Source organism: Oryctolagus cuniculus, chromosome 13 (assembly GCF_051225735.1).
Source record: "Oryctolagus cuniculus isolate XC-2025 breed Fujian yellow rabbit chromosome 13, ASM5122573v1, whole genome shotgun sequence".
NCBI classification, from domain to species: Eukaryota; Metazoa; Chordata; class Mammalia; order Lagomorpha; family Leporidae; genus Oryctolagus; species Oryctolagus cuniculus.
In genome coordinates, this window is record NC_142879.1 from 57,710,858 (window position 1) to 57,731,377 (window position 20,520).

Sequence of the window (20,520 nt, forward strand, 5' to 3'; positions counted from 1 at the left end):
TTGATATTCACTATATACAGCAGTATCCCGTAAACAAGTCCTGAATGCAGCTTGTGCAGAATAAACAATCCATGGGGGAGCAAACACATCTGACTTCTCCTCAGAAACCACACAAGGAAAAACTGAGGAGAAAACTATTTTAAGCATGGAGAGAAAAAACTACCAAACTGAAATTTAGTATCCTGAAACTTGTCTTTCTAAAGTGAAGAAGAAATAAATGTTTGGCAGGCAAAAATTATACATTTTGTTGCCAGAAGACTATCTTGCAAGAAATGTGAACAGTTTTCTGGAGAGGAAGAAAATCATATAGGTCAGAAACTTGGATCTACATAAAAAGGAAGAACATGAGAGAAAAAAAGAAAAATCACAGTAAAATATAAATTTTATTTTTCTTATTTTTAATTTACTAATGGGATTGCTGAAAGTAATGATAGCAACATATTAGATCATATATGATTTTAAGCTATATTTATGCAATACATACACAAAAATGGCATACATAATATTCATATATATTCATATTTACATATTACATGTGTATATATTTTTCTATCACTGCAAGGAAAATATGCATGAGGGTTGAAGGAATGGGAGGAGATGGGGAATATTTTGTTATTATGAGGCACTCACAGTATCCAGGAAGCAGAATATTTGAAAACAGACTGAGATTAGCTGTAAATGCATGTTGCAAACTCAAGGGCAACTACTAAACAAACAACAGTGAAAATGTTACAAAATGGAGCAGGCATATAGTCCAGTGGTTGGGAAACAAGCATCCTGAATACCTGAGTTTAATCCTTGCCTGCAGCTCCTGAATCCGATCTCTCTTTTTTAAAAAATGATTTCTTTGGAAAGAGGGGTGGGGGGGAGAGGGAGAGGGAGAGGGAGAGGGAGAGGGAGAGGGAGAGGGAGAGGGAGAGGGAGAGGGAGAGGGAGACGGACATTCCATTGCTGGTTCTTCCATCTGCTGGTGAGGTTGAGGCTGAGGCTGGGCTGCAGAGTCTAAAGGAAAGTATGTCTAATGAGGTGGAACAGATAGATGTAAAGAGAGGGCAATATGGAGGCCAGGACGGAAGCCTACAAGGTGGTTGAGTCTGGTGTAGTGCACAGCAGGAAAGGTGAGGCCATGAAAGAAGAGTTGGCAGGTGAGGCACAAGAGGAGGACTCAAAGGAGGGTAAGGCTGCAGTGGAGAAACAGGACAATGAGACTGGTGTGGAGGACTAGGAGGGATGTGAGGCTATCATGGAAGTCCAAAGGAAAGGCTTGTGTTGAGAACCACAGTGAAGGCTAGGCTTAGGTGGATGGCTACAGGGAGGGTAGCAACTAAATAGAAGACCAGAGAGAAAGCGATCCTTAGGTGGGGGAATCACCACAAGGGTTATCCCAGGGTTGAGCCACAAAAGGAAGGTGAGGACAGTGTCAAGGAATAGAAATGCGAGGCTGGTATAGAGAAATGAGGAGGGTGAGGGTGGCATTGATGATGAGGAGGGAGAGGGTGGCACTGAGGATGAGAAGGAAGTTGGAAGTCACAGTGGCATACAAGCAGTGCAAAGCCAGGATGGAGGCCCACAAGGAAGATGAAGCTGGTGTAGAGTACCACAGGAAAGGTGAAGTTATGGCAGATTTGGTGGATGAAACCCATATGGAGGGCTAGAAGAGCGAGGCTATAGTGGACCAACAGAAGGAGAGTAAGGCTGGAGTGGCATGGAGGGTTGGGGGGAGGTGAGGCTGGTACTGAGGACCAGAGGGAGGGTGAGGCTGGTGTGCAGGGCCAGGAGAGTGAGGGTTGGCTGGAGGGTCAGAAGGAAAGTGATTCTAGTATGGTAGCCAGAAGGAAGCTGAACCCAGTGTGAATTACAAAGAGTGGGAGGCCAGGATGCAGGCCCCACAAAGAGATTGAGGCTGCTGTAGAGTACCACAGACAGGTTGAGGATATGGTAGAAAACTGTAAGGATGAAACGGATGTGGAAGTCTAGAGGAAGGGTGCAGTTGTAGCGGGGAAACAAGGGAAATACAACGGAGGTGGAAGATGAGGATAAGGTGTGGTTGTTTGTGTGGGCCAGAGGTAGAGTGAGGCTGGCCTTCACAAGAGGGTGAGGCTGGTGTGCAGGACCAACCGGGATGATGAGGCTGGTATGGAGGAGGGAGGAAAGTGAGTCCAATGTTGTTGGCGGGCCAGAAGGAATGGGAGGATATATAGAGAGGACGGAGTGGGAGGCAAGTATGTAGGCCCTCAATTAGGTTGAAGCTAACATAGAGTAGGAGGGATGGTGGCGCAATGGTGGAAGACTGGGTGGATGAGGGTCCAGTAGATGACTAGAATGTAAAGCTGCAATGGAGAAAACAGGAGAATGACGGCACACCAGATTACAACATTTTTAATGACATATGAGAGTAAGTGATGCAGTTGGGAGCCAAACTCTGGTTTGAAATCCAAATTCCATGCATTACCAAGCACCACTTTTGATTCAATTTCCTGCTAATGCACACACAAGGCGGCAGTAGATGTTGACTCAGTCATCGGGTTCCCTTCCACCAACGTGGGAGGCTTAGATTGAGTTCCCGGCTCCTAGTTTTGGCCTGACCCAGCCCCAGCAGTTGCAGGCAGTCGAGCAGTGGAGCAGCAGGAAAGGAACTCTGTTGGGATTACCTTACCAAGCAGGTCTGACCAAAGTGATTTTCCCAAAAGATCTCCATTGTTTTAGAAATGGACCTGATAGGAGCTGGCACTATGGCTTGGTGGGTTAAGCCGCATCCCACAATGCCAGCATCCCCTATGAGCACAGGTTCGAGTCCCAATGCTCCACTTCATTCCAGCTCCCTGCTAATCTGCCTGTGAAAGCAGCTGATGAGGGCCTAAGTGCCTGGGTCCGTGCACCACTTTGGGAGACCTGAATGCAGTTCCAGGCTTCTGCCTTTGGCCTAACCCTTTCCACTGTGGCCATTTGGGGAGTGAAATAGCAGATGGAAAATCTCCATGTCAACTCTGCCTTTCAAACAAGAAAGTCTTTAATCAAATGGACCTACAAGACCTTGGGTTCCCTGGGACCAAAAGTTTTACGATAGGCCAGTTTCAGTATTTCCCAATACCGATCAGCAAGTAAGTGGTATGTATGTTGAGGAAGTATTTAATTCTATTTAATGACCTCCTTCCTGAGTTTTTCATTAACAAAGATTTATATTATATCCTTCTAATAATACAAATAGATAGTTTTGTGCCAGCAGCAACTTAGATGTTGCCAGATCAGTACTTACAAATCCTTGAGCCTCTTGCATTCACTTATGTGAATTTAGCTGGTATTTGCTTTAATTTCTTTGATTGCTTCTTATTTGGGTGGAGTACGATCTTACTCTGAAGCAGAACAGATGATAATTATGTAAAACATAAAGTTATAAAGGTTGTCTAGCAGTTGAATAATTAATTTACAAGCATGAAAAGGCAGTGAAATACAGTAAATGACTGAAAACCAAAGCAGATTTTACAAAAACATCTAACATATGTTATCAAGTTTGGATCCTTGCATGCTATCTACTCCTACAAAAACATTAACTATTCTGTTTTTAAAAACAAAGTATGAAACATCTGATATACACAGAGTCAATTCTTTATCTCAACTTCAAAACAAATTCTCAGATTTCCCAAATCTGTATCACTTCCATAGGCCTTTAACTCACCACTGGGATTGTTGTCACTTCCCAGAGTTCATGACTGACATGAATAATAAGCTCCATGACATGAAATTTGGGAAATCAGAAGCTGTCCTTCGCAATTGTTTCCATAATGAAACAAGGTTTGGTTGCCCCACTGAAGGATCTTAAAGAGACCAACACTCTTTTCAGGCTCCTGATTCCATGCACGTCTCCACGAATGGACAATGACAATATAACACTTGGAATGACTCCAGCATTACGTCTTTGTCTAGAAATTTGAATAACAAGTTTTATAAAATACTGATTCTAAATGCTGTGTAGTCTCACAAGTACTTTTCACATCAGCAACACTGAAATGACTGTGAATCTTCCTTTCAAAGCCTGCACTAAGACCCTGCAGTTAGATTTTTCTACCACTTCTTTGAGTAAGTTCCCACATGTGAATAGAGACAACTGTATCATAGTACTTTGGTTGTATTCTATCAAAAGACTGTAATGCTCTTAATTCCACCTTGGGAATACTACACACAAAGCATCCGTGGTGGCCTGTGTGTACACAATTATCATTTAGATTCCTACCACTCCTCATGAATCTGGCCACTACAATGACTCTGGTCTGCTCATCCTCCTTGATGGTAACTCTCTTTAAAGGCAAAAAATGTGGGTCAACATGGATACTGGGTGGAACATACGTATGGGGAGTTGGGAATAAGAACATTCACTGAGAAAGACTGAAAACAACTATAACATTTAAAAGAATGAGGCAAGAGGAACAGAAGTCACATCCTTGGTCTGAAAAATATTCATGACCAGGCGCAGAAAAGTCTATGTACATCTCCTATAATATCCCCAGCACAACTTAAACATTTTGGAACTCTAACTTCTTCAAAACTGTAAAACAACAGTATCTATCTCCTTTCTATTGTTAAGAATGACTGGTACTTGAATGCTCTTACGATTTTTTAAAACCCTTCATGTTTCCCTCAAAATATGCCAAGCAGAAGGTGGAATACTGATGGTTATGTGAACAGACGATTTACTGGTAGTATTAGAAAATGAAAACAGTCCTTTGATTTTTATTTCGGTGAGCCTCCTCTGGCACTTCGTTATTAGAGAAGAATGTAGAGGTAATAAGAAAAAAAAAAAAAAACAGAGTAACACTCAACAATCAGAATGCCTTGCTGTCTAAGATCAAGTTAAATGAAGAAAAGGCAGATATATTACTACCTGAAATAAACTTAGTACAAACAGAATTGATGCTTCAGCATAAGATTAGGAAATGGTCCCCAAAACAAGCTCCAAATTCTTCACTTTCACATATCCAGAATCTAACCAATGGAACCTGGCTTCATAAGAACAACAGGTACAGGTTCTAACTTTGAAAGCGTTTACATAGTTTGGCTTCCAGGAAACCGGCATTGATTCAGAAAACCCATTCAACATTGCATCAGATGGCTAACAGGATGAATCTGGAGTGATAGCAGAATTCATTGCAAAGAAGTATAATTTTCTTCAGGCTCACTGATGAATACACTTCTAGCATTAAAGAACAGAGATCTAAACATCAGGAGGGATTGATCTGTAATAAATTTATCTAATAGTAAACTTCAAGTAAATCAGTGATGGGATGATTTTGTAGCATTTTTGCACCATAATTCATGCAGCCAAGGCCAAAGACAAGAAGGATCATCTCCCTACATTCTAAAACTTCAACCAACCAATCACTAGTTCATTCCACTTTTAAAGAGCCAATTAGTGGCCAAAGTGACTAGAAATACAATATTCCAAATACAATTAATTAGTTTGATTATATCAGCTTCCATGTTCCTTTTATAAAGAGTCTTAAAATTTCCCACCAAAACATGCCTAATGGCAGAAGAACTAATGATGCAATTTGAATGGGCTTATTCACTATTATGGGTAAGAAATTATACCTGAAATGGCCAAAATGTGTCAAAGATAACTGGTGTATGGGTGAAGTCAGGACTTGCCCAGGGCAATCTAACCAGACACACCGTTCTTAATCCTAATTACCATTCAGTACTATGTGCTCCATATTTTCCATGGCATTCTGTTCAGGTCACTTTGTCTATAACATCATGAGTTTATTATCCTGTGAGTAGATGAATTCTTTCCTTCATGGAACATGCATAAATGATCTTAAGGCTTCTAAGGCAGCAAGACACCTGGGCCTCTCCTAACACTGGCTCTATGGGGATCCAGCTATGGTGTAAGAAATCACACCTACTGCCCATGTTGTGAGGAAGCGAAAGTGAGCCAAGTAGAGACACCACCTGGAGGAAGATATGGTTACCTTCTCCCAACTGTCAACAGCCTCGTGATGAAGGAACCGTCAGCCCAGCAACCACCAGACTATACACACAAGGACTCCAAGTAAGAACCTCCCAGCCTTCCCCCAAATAGTGGCAAATTAATAAGTACCATTTAAACCACAATGTTTGGGATGACTTGTTACACGGGAAGAAAATCCGAACAAATTTCTTTCTGCACCTAGGACTGCACTGTTTTCAATATAGAACCATCTAATTAACTGTGTTTAACGCTAGGCCTGGGGCTAATTCTGTGTTTCAATGAAGCTAACAGATGTTTATGAGCACATACTATGTGCTAGGCACTTCTAACACCCTGTTGAACAAAACAAAATGTTCTGCCTTCTCACAGAGCTTATGTTCCAATAAAGATTAAAACAATTAGAAATACAAGAGTACTTCATGAAGTTTTTGTAAAATGACATTTACATATTTACTTTGGTGCATTTTTTTCACATTTTGAAACATACTGCATGCTTCTGGTTTCATTCCTGAGCAATTCACCTTTTTGATAATCAGTTTTGGAATACGACTTGAGCTTAAATTAAGTCTCTTTTTTAAACTGACTCTCTTGGGAGTTGATGTATTTGCTGTTGGTGATGACGTTTTGATTCAAACTTATATCTTGACTCTCTTGGTTGTTCCCAATCAGGTCATCATTTGGGACAACTTGAAGGTGCGATTTTTTTTTAAATCCATGCATGTGAACTTCAGAAAGCTCATGGAAAATCCCCTCACGAAAAACCCTTGCCAACAGACAACATGGAAGTGTTATTCTGTAACAGATGGGGATACTTGCTGTCTGCTAATTCTACTTTCTTGGAGGATAAATTATGGGCCTGAGAAACAATCTTCTGATCCCTTAGCTCAATCTTCCTTTTGAACCTTGCATTCTTGAGATCTGTTTCCATATTGCTTTCCAAACACCAATTTATCAGCATTCCCTGAGACATTACTAGTGCACATTTCATGTCAAAATGAGATTAACGATCAGTAATACAAAGTTGATTCTGTCTGATACTGGATAAATCTGAGTGGATCTGGAGGTGTGGTTCAGAGGGTTAAGCTGCATTTGGGACACCAGCTTCCCATATGGGACTTAAAGTTTTGAATCCTGGCTCTTCAGCTTCTGATTCAGCTCCCTGCTAATGCACCTAGGAGGGCAGAAGACAACCCCAGTGCTTGGACTCCTGCCACCCATGTGGGAGATCTGGAATGGGTCCCTGGCTTGTAGCTTTGGCTTGGCCATTGTGGTCATCCAGGGAATGAATCAGTGGATAAAAAAATCTTTATTATTCTCTCTCTCTCTCTCTCTCTCTCTCTCTCTCTCTCTTTTTACACACACACACACACACACACACACACACTTCAAGAAACCATTCCCAAGGCCCGCGCTGTAGCAAAACTGGTAAAGGCACTGCCTGCAGTGCTGGCATCCCACATGGGTGCTGGTTTGAGTCCGGGCTGCCCCACTTCCTATCCAGCTCTATGCTACGACTTGGGAAAGCAGTAGCAGATGACAAAAATCCTTGGGTCCCTACATCCACGTGGGAGACCAGAAGAAACCCTGGATCCTGGCTTTGGACTGGCACAGCTCTGGCCATTGCAGCCCTTTGGGGAATGAACCAGTTTTCTCACTCTCTCTGCCTCTCTGTAACCCCACCTTTCAAATGAATAAATATTTAACAACAACAAAGAAGCCATTCTTCAGGCATGTCCCCACATGTAGCCTCAGACAAGGAATTACAAAAACAGTCACAGACACTTATGCAAACACAAAAACAGGACATATAAAGCTTTGTAAGGGAGAATTGAATCCTAGTACATTAGAAAGTTTATTGTACTTGTAAGAAAAATGCAGATCAAGTAAAAGTCAATATAAAAGCTTTATATTACATATTAATTATATAAAGACTTGGACCAATGGGCAGAGACCTCTGTATCATCCAAAGAGGTGAATATCGAAAGGTTTTCACAATTAAGGTGTTCAGAGATAAAAAGAAAATGCTAACTGCAAAAAGACATAAAACTAGATTTAACCAAAGTAGATTGGAGCTAAATAGGAGACAAATTCAAACCAAAATTACATTTAGGCTTGGATAAAAAATGACAACTCTGCATGTGCATCTGTGCAGTATGACCAAATTTTAAAGCTTAAAAATGTACATGCTGGGGCATATATAAAACTAATCCAGATCAAATTAAATGGGACATTTGGAGGGCTAAAATATTAACTTAAGTCATATACATTGTATTTAAAAACTATGCAAAACCTAAATCATTAATCCTAGAGTTTTAAAAGGGAAATTTCATGAATGAACACTTAGTAGCCTTTATCAAATCAGTGTCTCCTGATAACAGATTCAATTCAAGTACTTGTGTATTCAGCAGTAAACACAAATGGTTCTGATTAATTCCAAGGAGCAAGAGACAGCAGGAACAGAAACCAGCACAAAACCTAGAGAGAAGGCAGAAGGTCACAGAGAACCCTACTCCTTTCAACTTATCTCACTCTACATTCCTACTTCCCTAGCCATCCCAAACCAGAATGCATCTCTCCACAATCGACAGGCAGACACTTCTATGAACCTGGAAACTGTCCTATCTGCATAACTGCTCCTCACTTGGGCTAGCACTGAGGCACAGCAGATTAACCACGGCCTGTGATGCCAGCATCCCAGAAGGGCACGGGTTCAAGCTCCAGCTGTTCCACTGCTGATCCAGCCTCCAGCTAATGCGCTCAGCAAGGCAGATGTCTCAATAGTCGAGCCCTCCCACCAACACGGAAGACCTCAACGGAGTTCCAGGCTCATAGCTTTTGCTCTAGCGAGCCCTGGCAATGGCAATCATTTAGGGAGTGAACCAGTGGAGGGAAGACTCCCAGGTCCCCATCACTCTATCACTCTCTGTACTGTGCCTTTTTGTCTTTTAATTAAATAAAAGCAAAACACCGGTTTTCAAAAGTCAACCATTAAGTGCAAAAAAATTTTTTCATCACTTAGCATCCTACCCAAAACACCCCAGAGAAACATAATCTTACTAGTATTAGTCTGCTTTTTGACTTCAGCCACTCTCTCTCTCTCTCTCTCTCTCTCTCACACACACACACACACAAACACACACACACACACAGACTACAGAACAGGCCAGAACCTTGCAGAAGCTGCCAAGTGTCAGGCTGTTTCTGACATATTTTCATACAAACTTTGAAGTAAAGACTGAACAGAAAGTCTCGTGCTAACTGTAAGGAAAAGGGGTGCAGAGCAGTGCCTCCTCACACGGGGCACCAAATGTAAGGAAAAGGGTGCAGATCAACAGCAGTCAGAATAAAAAGACTCACAGACAGATTGAATTTAGCCAAAGAAAAGAAACTCCCAGAGTTGGACAAACTGCCAGTGAGCACTGACCGAACACGTGGCAGAGGGCCCAGACCCCAGTAGGAAGGGCCTTTTTATACCTTAGGTGGGCTCAGGGTGGGTGTGGGTGGCAGTGGGTGGAGATGAGTGTCTCTATACAAGTTCTTCAAGTTTGGCCTCCTGGCTTCCAAAGCTGGGGAAGAGTGCAGGTGGTGAGGGGAAGAACAATAGGATGCGAGACGAAACTGGTCTCTTGAAAGAACGAATGAGCAACCAGAGCTTTTTTAAAATGGCTGAGGCATCTGTTCTTGTACCATCAATCCTGATTTTGAGTATAGATAAAGAGATGGGGCGCCGGTTTCCTTCTGGCTACTTCCTGCTGATATGGGGCGTAGACGTGGGGCAGGGTATCTATACACTGGATCGGATTGATTGGAGAAGGAGAGAGCAAGCAGCCTTGTGTTGCTCCTGCAGTCAAACCCTCCTGTAAGGGGTTTTGAAACATGTTAGTTGTACATGGTAGGAATGGCAGACAATGATTACGAGGATAAAAAGACAAATCAGAAACATGGTGGGAACGATGCCGAAATGAGGACAATGGGGGATACAGGAAAGCAAGAGTCCTGTCCAATGCATGGGAAGACAGGTTTATGCCTGACCGCTCCGTTTTGTGTAGGGTGTGTAACAAGCAGATTAGATACACAGGGTGCAAACCACAGGACAGAGTCATTGTTCCAGGATCTAAGAAAGGAGGGAGTTTTCCCATTGAGACACAAACGGAAACTGACAGAAAGGGTTCAGTAATAATTAGGTGTGTTTTGAGGCACGGCCAAGGAATCTGTGAGGTCCAGACCTGTGTGTCTCTTCACATGTAGCCCTGGATGAGACATAGTAAGGGAGGTGTGAACCTCCTAGGGAAGACACCCCGTTGACTTCCATCACCTTGCTGGCCGGGGAGGAGGGCTGGCCTGAATAGGAGGTTAGTATCGAATAGGTGGCATCTGCCTAAATTGGTACTGACCCTAGGCTGTCCTCCTGATGGCGGTGGTTACTCTGGGAGCTGGGCAGAGTGAAATGCTTTTTAGCCTGGGGCCAACAGGTTCTGCGGTTCTGACCCAGGAGTCCTTCAACCCCGAGGGCAGTTCCGTTTCCAGTGGCCTGGCTCTTGTCAGAGCCGACGGGGCTCTTCATGACAGCTACTTGCCCAATGCCCTGACTCCTCATTTCCTAAACAGGTGCCATTCAAGGGTGGACTGGCCTTTTTGGGTCTCCTTGATGGCAGATCATGGTGTAAAGCGGCCATTAATTGGCCTGCCACCTATCCTTACATTGCTCCTGATGCCTCACTCACTCCTCTTTCTCCTGGTCTCTGCTGAAGTAGAACACAGAAGCAGCCTTTAGGAATGTCAGCCAAGGGGGCGCTCAATCCCGTGCCTAATCTTTGGTGGCCTGAGCTGGAAATCTACAGTCACAGGCATGTTACGACAATATTCTTCCCGTGAGGTAAGATGATGCCAATGAGGAGATTTATGTTCTTCCATGTAAGATCAAAACATTAAGACTACCCTATCCAAACTGTCTAATACAAGGTCTGAAGATCAAACTGTACACCCTGATGGGGAGTTCTGCAGAATACAATCAGTTTCCCATCTTGAAGAGACTAGAGAAATGAGGGAACAAGTCAGGCTTTCCAGATTGCTTACTGTCAGTAACTTAAAATCCAGTGAAAACTTAGCAAACAATTTTAGCTGTCAAATAACTTGTGAAAACATGTACTGAAAGGTCCAATGCCTTCAACCCATTTTAAGAGTGCATACAGTTGGAAATACTTCTCAAATATCTAACACAAGTGTAACCCAATTGAAACAGGGAGCTGTTAATGAATTTTCCATGAAGACATACAATACGTGCATACATATGACACAGTACAAGGGAGAACGACAAAACAGTTTGTTAGTAGCAGAGAGATTTTTGTCTGCCACTAGACAACGGAGGGGAAAAGACGGAAGACAACGAGGCATGGAGCATTCTTTGGAACAAAGTTGCTCAGGACTTACTACTGCGCCTCAGTTTTTTTTTTCAGTTCTGCAAAATATATTATTAGAGATGGCTGGAGCAGAGGTTCTGTCTTTGTGCAACAGAGAACTTAGATGTGAGAGGAGAAATGTGAGGTGCAGCTCCATTACATTTAGTTTTTAGGATTTTAGGGTTCATAGGAGGGTGAAGAGACAGGTAGAAATGACTATTTTATTTTAGTCAGGACAGAAGGGGGGGTACTGTAAAGAGAGCAGGGGCTGAGCTTGTGAGACAGAGGGTGGAGTGTGGGAGTGTGGGTGGTGGTGCTGAAGTCAGGCTTCATTGCACCTGAGCAGCAGGCAGAGTCCTTTCTTAAGCTCTTGTTGGGGGAGGTGCTGAGCACCACACGGACCCTGATAAGGTGGGCAGAAGTGAGAAAGGCTCCTAGTTGAAGTTGACAGTGCATTGTCTTTGGAGCTTGGCATGTCTCAGTTGCAGAGCTTTCCAGAGCAATGCACATTCTGCTAGACTTTAGACTATCTATCTACGCCCAGGGGGAGGGACTGGACTGGCAAAGGAGACTGGAGAGGAGAGGTCAGGAAGAGAGGAAAGAGGCAGTTTTGGCTGCCGGTGACAGGAGTGGTTAAGAGCCAGACAGGGGACAAGGGTAAGGAGAGAGTCATGGTCCCGAGGCTGCAGCATCCTTGAGAGAACAGTGGAAGGGAAAGTCGAGGGTGCGAGGGGAGATTCCAAGTGTTTCTCTGGTTTGTGGGCTTGGAATGAGAAAAGCTGCCGTCAGAGGAGGCTTACTGAATGGGAATCAGGTGGGTCAGCCAGACAGGAATCACCAGATGGACGCTTGGGAGGACCCTGGGGTGGGCAGGGAGGAGGGTCACACTCCTGGGCCAGGATCTCAGAGAGGATGATATGAGGGAGGGGAGGAGAGCTTACAGAGAGTTTTAGCTCCCTCAGGAAGAGCAGGAGAAAGAGAATTCAGGGGAGAAGAAGTTGGAAGGGTGGTAACTTTCCTTGTTGCCAGTGGAGAGGGAAAAGGAGGCGCTAGAGAAAGAAGGGGAATGGAGTGAGCAAAGGCCTGTGTTCCCGAGAGGCCAGCTTATCAGGTGCGGGAGAAAGGATGGGGTGGGCAGGCTGACGATTTAAGGGGTGGCTCCAGGCCTTCTTCCTCCATGAGAAATCAGAGTGAGGAAAGTTGACCCCAATGGAGGAAAAAGGCTTGGAATAGGGGCTTCTGACCATCTGCCTTTTCTCTACGTTAAGTATTAAAATCTTGGAGAATTTTGAGACAAAAAAAAGAAAAAACCACCAAATTCGTGCTGAGGTGGAGTAACAGCTTTGGCTTTGTCTCCCCCTTCAGGCCCAGCTTGTGCAAGTCTTTTCAGAGACAGGCCAGAAGGGAGTTGAAATTTGGAGCCCATGGATTAAACAAACTATGGCCTGAGGGAACAGGTTCTTGTAGCAGGGCTTCCCTGGGAAAGAATCACCTCAACCGAGAACTTAAGTCCTGAGTCCTCTAAGAGGAGACAGAGATAGAAACCAACTAAACACCCAGGCCCTACGAGGGGGGATGAACTGGTCACGAGCATCGCCCCAGCAGGCATGCGGTGAAGAGTGACCTCTCTTACCAATCTGATGGGCTGAAGACTAGGTCCGATGTGGGCATGTGATGATGAGATCAGGCAAAGGCTCTGGCTGTGAATTCGCTCAAAATGAGAAGTACAAGCGAGAGTGAGAAAATGTTCTGGAATAGGGTCTTCCAGGTCAGAAGGGAAAAAGGCGATTGTAGGAAAGAGAAGGTTAGGGGCGGGTGGAGACACTAAAAAGGGGAAGAATTTGTCCAGATGAAGGGTGGGGGGGGTCACAGCTCTCACCCAGAGAATACTAGAGTGGCAGACTGGGGCAAGATGCCGGCTCCTCCCTTTGCTTCTCACACGGGGCACCAAATATAAGCAAAAGGGCGCAGATCAGAGAAAAGACAGAATGCGAACTCATAGCCAGACAAAGCTTATCCAAAGAAAATAAATCCGCAGAGATTGGTGACCAAATGCCAGCATGTGCGTGCGTGCACACACACACACACACACATACACACACACACACACACAATATACACCAGGGTGCCCAGACCCCAATTGGCTGGGCCTTTTTGTATCTTAGGTGCACTAGGGGTGGGGGGGGGCAGTAAGTAGAGGTAAGCTTCTCCAATCAAGTTTTTCAAGTTTGGCCCCCTGGCTTCCAAACATGGGGCAGAATGCAGGGGGTGGGGTGGAGAACAGCACGTTGTGAGACTAAATTGGTCCCCTGAAAGAAGGTAAGGGGAACAGATACCTAAAATGGCTGAGGCTTCCGTCCTTGTTCCATCACTACCTACCTTTGTCAAATATACACACACTGACTGTCTTGCTAACAGCAGGTAGAATCGTCTCTGCTGTCAAGCATTAGTTCTACTGCTGGGCATTAGATGGCTTGGCCCCAGGACATTAACTCGACTACTTAATGCAGATGCAAATCACACTGTTTGTGGGTCTAGGGAGATGATGGTGAAGAAAACTAAGATAGTTATCCAAGCCAGGTATGCCGCATGTATGGCAGTGATCCAACCTCACCCAGGATATGGGAGTGGAACCAGAACTTGCAAACCAGGCATTCCAATATTGGGTGCCAGAGTCCCAAGTAATAACAAATGATTCTTCCTTGACATTGTACATCCAGTTGAATAAATCTAATAATTTATGGCATTAATGACCAAGCATTTAATTAACTACTTTAAAAGTATTATATACACAGGATTTCAGCCAAATTTGTAACACTCACAAGACAATATATACAAAAACTCAAGAGTGTGCCCAGTGTAATCAAAGTACAGGCACTCGAACTTAAACCTAACTAAAAGACTACTTCACATATTAGTTAAGGGTACAGGTAGGTATTACTAGTCCCTGAACACTAAAAGTACTCCTGGTCAGTCCCCTCAGATTGACACTGTCAACATTAACTCTTTGCTGAATCCACTATGTAAATACTAAATACAGGGGTGTAAAACAAGTTTTATAAAGTGATCTGGAAAGGTTTTATACAACCCTAGTACTTCATGGCTTAAAAATCTCCTCTTATGGAAAATTAGCAACTGACTCAATGACTGGATTTGATGTGATTTTATTTTTCCTCCATTCCCTGTATTGTCTATGTCTTCTATAGTGAATGCGCACTTACAAAGAATAAAATTAAGATGAGCTGCACTCTATAGCTCAAGGTCCCATCAATCCCGACCTTGCTTTGCATAAATAGAGTACAACAGAAATCAGGCACATCAAACTTTCTTTATAGAACTACAAGTGAGTGGCAAATCTAGATAGTACACTCCAGAACTGTACTGTCCCAGCCAGTGGCCACTACCAATCATGGGTGACATGCTGGACACACTACATGTGACTAGCCCAAGCCAAAATGGGCTGTAAATGCAAAAATAAGCATTGGATTTTAAACACTGTGGTCCCAAAAAAAGTAAAGAAACCCCTTAATAGTTTTCAGCATATCAATTAAATGTTGAAATGATAGTACTTTGGGTATATTAGGCTAAAAAACCACTGAAGTTGATTTCACATCATTTTCAAATGAGGATACTGGAAGTGAACATACAGATTGCACTAATTCATATTTTCACTGTAAAGTGCTGCTCTAGGACAAAATTATTCAAGTAAAGCCAGCAGCATGGCCATCAGTTGGGATCCTGTTCAAAGGCAGGTCTTTGGGCCCCAGCCCCAAAGTGCTAAGCAGAATATGCATTTTAACAAGACCCCCGTTTGTTCAATATACACACTGAATACTGAGAAGCACTGTTAAAGAAAACCTGTATTTTCCCTACGTGTGACAATCTCACTTTTTTAAAATTTATCTATTTATTAAAATGCTACAAGGGGTCATGACAATTCTAGACAACAAGAACACAAGGTGGATAAAAAATGCAAAAACAAATTTCATTACCATTACCTGTTTTGGTGGAGTTTCTGTTCCACAGAAGACAACAAATTAAAAATAACAATCCAGTTCTTCTATGAACGCTTGTTTTTAAAAATGCAACTTTGTGCAAAAACAACTGATGTTTCATGGATTTTCAAACCATCCTATTAATGCACCAAGAACATATCATAGTGTCTGTGCAAAACTGCCAGTATCAGTAGAAAAAAAAGGCTGAAAATCAATTAAAATACCATAGAGTGTCTACTGAGCCACAAGATGTTAGGAAAATCTAAAGGTGTCCACTTAAAAACTTTACCAAAAATATACTAAAAATATACAAGAAACATTTCAATTTGAAATGCAGCACACAGAGAAAAAACAGCAAATGACAAAATTAGTGTAAAATTAGTGCACAAGAACACTGCGCTGATAAAGACAACGGACTCATTTAGAGGAAGAAGCTGTTCTGGTCTCCAAAGTCCTTTTCTGTATTCCACTGCACCTGTTTATTCTACAGAGATGCATTACTCAAAACTAAAACAAGCAGTTACTCACGTTCCCATGTTTCTGACTGATTATAATTTAATAAAAGGAATCGAGCCCACAGGAAACTGAAAAAAGGTTTCATTCTCTCTCCTCCACACTCCCACTTAGTTATCTGCCACCCAAGAGAACTTATACAGAGAATCTGTTACTTATTCACAAGACTATACCAAAAACATCCTTATGTGTGATTAATCTCCAAAAATGTGAATTTCTGAAGAGCTCCTAGTGGAAGTGGGGTACATAGACACTCAAGGATTTGCTGAATAAACAACAACAAGCCTGTAAGCTCACACAATGAAAGAAAAGCTTTATCTGATTAAATTAAGTATAGGGCATGCTGGCCTCCTTTTAAATGAAAAAAAAATGTAGTTAGTTTGAAGAACAGCTGATGGTAAATCAGTTTTTTTTTTATTTTTCAAATGCTGTTTGTATATCCTCTGTATTTCTCTCCCATTTTACACTGTAAGTTACATATAGGCATTAATACTAAAAGTATACAAATACTCGTTCACTTTGAAAAAAATCATCTCATTTCCAAGAAAATATACAACAGATCCAATATGGCTGAATATGGTATAGCAACAATAACACGTTGCAGCCATTTGGGTAGTGAACCAGGGAAAGGGAAGACCTTTCTCTCAGTCTCTCCCTCCCACTATCTGTAACTCTACCTCTCAAATAAATAAAATCCTTAAAGAAAATTCATATGGAATCACAAAAGGCCACAAATAGTTGGAGCGATCTAGAGTAAGAAAGCCCAACCTGGATGAATCATAATACTCTGTTTCAAAGCATTCTACAAAGTTACAGTAATTAAAACAGCTCAGTAATGGCAGAAAATCCAACATGTAGCTCAATGCAACAGAACAGCGAGCCCAGAATTTAATCCACATACAGATAGCCAGTTGACTTCTGACAAAAGTGCTCAGACCACACAGTGGAATTAAGGATAATATTTTCAAAATGGCGCTGGCAAAACTGGATGCATATACGTAGAAGAACGAAAGTAGATCCGCATCTCTCTTCACATACAAAAATCAACTGAAGATGCATCAAAGACCCAATTTAAGACCTGACATTATGGACATTATGAGGTTGCTGGAAGAAAACGTAAGGGAAACTCTCAAAGACATTGGTGTAGGAACAACTTCTTGGATGGGAACCCCGAAGCACAGGCAACAAAAGTAAAACTAAGGAACTAGGGCTATATCGAACTCGGAAACAAAGGACGTGACAATTCGAGTGGAGAGACATCCAGCAGAATGGAAAAAATAGTTGCAAACCATCTATCTGCAAAGGATTAATATCCCAAATATATATGCAACTTAAAACAGTCAACAACAACAAAATCAATCCAGTTCGGAAATGGAAAAGGATTTCAACAGACAATTCTCAGATAGAAGAAATACAAATGGCAAATGAACATACGGGAAAATGCTCAACATCTCCAGGCTTCAGGGAAATTTAAATCAAAACTGCAAGGGGATAATCTCCTCACCCCTATTAGAATGGCGGAAATCCAAACAACGGAGTAACAAATGCTACAAAGGATGTGGGGGAAAATGAACACTTAGACACTGCTGGGAGGCATCTCAGGGAATCAAACAGAAAGAAATGTTTGTGTGTATCAGTATTGCTGCAAATACAGTTTGTAAAACTTTGTTTTATGTCTTTGTGAAACCGACTATGCTAATCCTCCACCTAGCAGTGCCGGCACACCGGGTTCTAGTCCTGGTCGGGGCGCTGGATTCTGTCCCGGTTGCCCCTCTTCCAGGCCAGCCCTCTGCTGTGGCCAGGGATTGCAGTGGAGGATGGCCCAAGTGCTTGGGCCCTGCACCCCATGGGAGACCAGAAAAAGCACCTGGCTCCTGGCATCGGATCAGCGTGGTGTGCCGGCCGCAGTGCACCAGCCGCGGCGGCCATTGGAGGGTGAACCAACGGCAAAGGAAGACCTTTCTCTCTGTCTCTCTCTCTCTCACTGTCCACTCTGCCTGTCAAAAAATAAAAAATAAATAAAAAAATAAAAAAAGAATGTTATCCTACCACAATTTTAATGATCTATAATTACTTACAGATTTACCACATAGGGATGAAACGATCATTTTTCTATTCAACTACTGTTGACAGTCATTGTCTATAGTCTCACTAAACTGGTATAATTTTGTTTTTTACTCGTTAAACTTAACTAGTAAAGTATTAAGCCTTTTTACTGCAACGTAATTTGAAAATTGGCTCAAAATCTAAACCAAAGACAGAAAGAAAAAGGAGAAGGAAACACAGTGGAAAGGAGAAAGGGGAAGGGAGGAAGGCAATATCATTGTGTTCTTACAGTTGTGTCTACCGTGCACACTGAGTCTGCTAAACACTAATTAAAAGAAAAGAAATACAAAGAAAACCAATGCACATTACTTTGTTTCCCACAACACTGCTTACCCATTTGCCAAACTGCAAAAATTCAATATAGAACTAAGAAAATAAGGTACATTCAATAAATAACAATTATTGAAGTGTATTAACTATAAACGGGATATGTTAAAGAAAACCTACATATACTGTCACAAAACTTCACATAGTACCAAAGCATTTACATAAGATGTGTGTACACATGAAAAAGATGAAGATTATTTGCAGAGAAATAAATGTATGAAGGAAATTAAATTAAAACACGTTGTAAATTCTTAATTTCCTTTTAAAACCGCTACTAAACTGTAATGATTTTTAGAATTCAGAGGGGCAAGGATTTGAAATCTTGATTACCAAGCCAATGAAGGTCACCTGCATTCCATCCTTGAAGTACCCAGGTTCAGTATCCACCTGTGGCTCCTGACTCTAGCTTCCTATTAATGTGGATGGAGAAGGCAGTTGTGAAGGCTCAAGAAATCGGGTTCCTGTTTCTGGCTCTTGAGTCCAGCTTCCTGTAATGTGGACCAGGAGGGCAGTGGATAGGACCCAGGTATTTGGGTACCCATCATCCTTGCTGGAAACACGGAATGGTTCTCCAGTCCTCAACTCAGCCAGGCTCAGGCCCAGTAGTTGTGGGAATTAGGAAGTCAACCAGCAGATGAGAACCCTCTTTATGTCTGTTTTCAGCACTGTGTGTGTGTGCGCGCGTGCATGTACCTGTATGGGTATGAGTATCTGCCTCTGAAATAAATCTTAAGAATAGATAAAGATCACCCACTTTTGAAGAATTTTAACTTTATTTATTTAAGAGGCAAAGAGACGGAGCACTCCCATTTACTCCCTCACTCCTTAAATGCCTGCAGCAGCTAGGACTGGGTCAGGCTGAAGTTAGGAGCCAGGAACCCAGTCTCCCATGTAGCTGACAAGTACCCAGACACTTTTGCCATCACCTGATGTCTCCCCAGGACACACATTAGCGGGAAAGCTGGAATTGGAAATGGATCCAGAATTCAAATCCAGGCACTGGAACACAGGGCACAGACATCCCAAGGAGAAACTTAACTCCCACATCATATGTGCGCCCCCAAGAATCCGACAAATGACACACAAAGGCTGTTAGCCTAAAGCTAGGTTAGGGGCACTTGCAAAGCTAGAGAAAACTCCCTTGCAATTGACTATCTTCCTTCCCCTTCATTTTGTCGAATATGACTGTTATGACCAGTTTTCCTCCCCAACCTGTTAATCTGTAGTGCCTACCTGATGCTGACGCCACTGCCATCTCAAGCCGCCACCGCCGGCCTCTCTCTTCCGCTGCCCAACGCAGAGCCACCGCCGCCGCCTGCTTCGCTGCTGCTGCCCATCGCGTCAGCACCGCCACTCCTACCTGCTTCCTCGCCGGCCACCGACGCTCCACATCGCCGGACTCTGCACCAGAATGGCCCTGCCACCGCGCCTTTCCTCGCCGCCACCGCTGCCTGCCCACGAAATGCGCTGTCCAGAGCAGGACGCCCCACGGGATGCCCTCGCCGACCCCCACCGCTTCCTGCTTCTCCTGGTTCTCGGCTGTGCTGCCGCCAGTGAAGACTGAGACTTCCCGCCTAGGAAGCCCCAGGATTCAGTTAGGTCGAGGCAGAGCCACCCTTCCCCGCCCAGGACGCCCGACACGGAGCCGCCACCGCCGCCTCTATCCGCGCCACCCCTCACCCTCCCTACCGCCGCCTCCTTCAGCGCCGCTGCCCAGGCCTACACCAACACCGGCCCCACCCACCTCTGCTTCCTCGCTGAACGCCAACGTCTCGGTTTCTCAGAAGAATCTTTACCACCACCCGCCGATGAACTGAGCCGCCCCACCCACAACGTTTACGTGACCCCGACGCTACGTTCGCTGACGCTGACCCCGACGCCGCTCAGGACGCTGGGACGCTGACGGTGACCCAGACGCTGCATTCGACGCTGCGTCGGGGTCAGCGTCAGCGTGCGCAGCGTTGGGTTCGCGTGGAATGGGGAAGAAGGATGTAGCGGCAGCACTCGTCTTCTGAGACCCCGAGAAGTCGGAGGTCATTGAGGAAGCCGCCACCAGAGAAGACTGAGGCTTCCTGCCTAGGAAAGCTGATCGCCAACGGCTGCTGGACGTCGTATAGAGTCGCTACCGCTGCTGCATCCTTCCTCGCCACTGCCCGCCAATGAGCTGAGCCACCCCGCCCACGACGTTTACGTGATCCATACGCTACGCACGCCG

At 43.7% G+C, this 20,520-nt stretch overlaps 1 long non-coding RNA gene across 1 annotated transcript; it reads right to left on the reverse strand.

Annotated features, from left to right (window-relative positions):
• Positions 1-919: 919 nt before the first annotated feature.
• Positions 920-20,458, reverse strand: LOC138844981 (uncharacterized). The gene is made up of 3 exons (XR_016219717.1): positions 20,050-20,458; positions 19,539-19,879; positions 920-3,353 (listed from the first exon to the last, which is right to left on the reverse strand). It is a non-coding gene; the product is annotated as an uncharacterized LOC138844981 (long non-coding RNA).
• Positions 20,459-20,520: the final 62 nt, after the last annotated feature.